Source organism: Berghia stephanieae, chromosome 9 (assembly GCF_034508935.2).
Source record: "Berghia stephanieae isolate SIO BIC M18660-M18661 chromosome 9, UCSD_Bste_1.3, whole genome shotgun sequence".
Taxonomy (NCBI): Eukaryota; Metazoa; Mollusca; class Gastropoda; order Nudibranchia; family Aeolidiidae; genus Berghia; species Berghia stephanieae.
The window spans coordinates 39,939,033-39,940,854 of record NC_088368.1 but is presented as its reverse complement, the minus strand read 5'-3'; positions in this window follow the sequence as shown (position 1 = coordinate 39,940,854).

Sequence of the window (1,822 nt, the reverse complement as noted above, 5' to 3'; positions counted from 1 at the left end):
AGGGAGGCATTTCCTGTGTTTTCTATCCCAGTGTACTGGGTGGAGTTTCTGACCTCCCGTAGTGGGCAGGGAGGCACTTACTGAGTTTACTATCCCCCTTTGTTTTCTTTCCAACATGTCTTCTGTCTTTGTCTTGGGTTTGGTCCTGGCCGTGGCCAGATACCCTAGCTGGGAGGGGAACAGTCAACTCTATGTTATGCATTGTATTATGTTTTATTTACATAATATTATATATGATTTGTAAACATTTGAGTGTATTTCTCCTCGTGGGGACCTGTGCTTGTGTCTGGATGAGACTTTTATGTGATTTTAAACTAAGTACTTTGATAATATGCTCTTGGAATCTAGATACATGTGTTTCTAATTTGAACAAATTCCCATTTGTCTTACTTTTCTTGGGCGCTCTAATTGTAATTCTAGAACTATTTACTACCCCAATTTTTCCTTTTTACTGGCGCTGATATGTGGTTTCCAAGCTCAGTAGCACCCTTAAAACAAACACACAAATGACCCTCGTCTTGGCAAAACTCTCAAACCTTGGAATTAGCGAGGTCCCAGATTTGCGCTTAAAAAATATATTTTTGCTGTTGCCAAAATGAGAGTCGTTTAAATCGATTGATATTGAAGGACTAGTATTCTGCCCAAACTTTAAATTTAAAAAGGAAGCCTTTATATAGTGCAATATCCACTAAAGGTGTTCAAAGTTCTTTACCATAGGTCCCTGACCACCAACAACACGTAAAATGTATAACGAGAAAGGATTGTTTGGCAATATTGCAATTTTTTCCGACAAAGACAACTCTGTTAACGGCCAGGTACTCATTTATATCTGAGTACGGTGTGCGAATGTGACTAAATAGCCTTTTCTAAGGACTCAACCATGCGCCAAACGAGGATCGAACACAGGACCTTCCGATCCGAAAGCGAATGTCATACCACACGATCACATTTTCTTCTTCTTCTTCTTCTTCTTCTTCTTCTTTTTTTCAGCTTATCCCGCATTTTGCAGGGTTGCCATAATGATTGCCACATGTCCATGCATCTCGACACAAGACCACTTAGCTCCACAAATAAAAACGGCAAGCTAACTGGTGAAGCCATTTGATATTTTAAGTAAATTAGATGTCATTTTCGTCATTACTTTACTAAACGGCACATTATATTATTTGAGTCGATGTGTTATAGTATTACTCGATGCTCGTGATTAACTGTTTTCTAGCTTAACCCTCTCCTTACCAACTATAGGAAAATCGCCCCATTCGTTACGATACAACCAACATTATTCTTATTTAAATTTTTCTTGTACATTATAAAGAAAATGAACAATGTGTTGTAGAGCTATAGAAATTATTTATCGCAAGACCTTACTGCTGTTTTGTTTGAGTGATATAAAAAATATGTTTGTGTTAGTTGAATGTGAAGTTTTGTGGAAAATCCTGAAATTGTCTGGTAAGGAGAGAGTTAATTGTCGTCGTTATCATTGGCGACTGACATTTTGAAGTTGCGAAATTCGACAACTTGTATAATTATAAAATGTTGTTAGATTATAATATTTCTTATGGATGCCATGGGTTTAGGTTAAATGCTCACAACATTCGCCAGCCGGGTATTACATACCAACACGCAAAACTATGTGTAACCTTAAACGTTTATAGTCTGATTGATAACATTTAGTGAGAACTAATGATAAAAATGGCTGTTTAAAAAACACAAGAAATATTCATTCTTTTAACAGAAATAAAGTGGAAGAGGGAGCGGGGAGGGGCGTGTGGGGTGTGGCCCAATGATTGAAGCAGAAAAAGGCTGAGAAACATCGGGTATG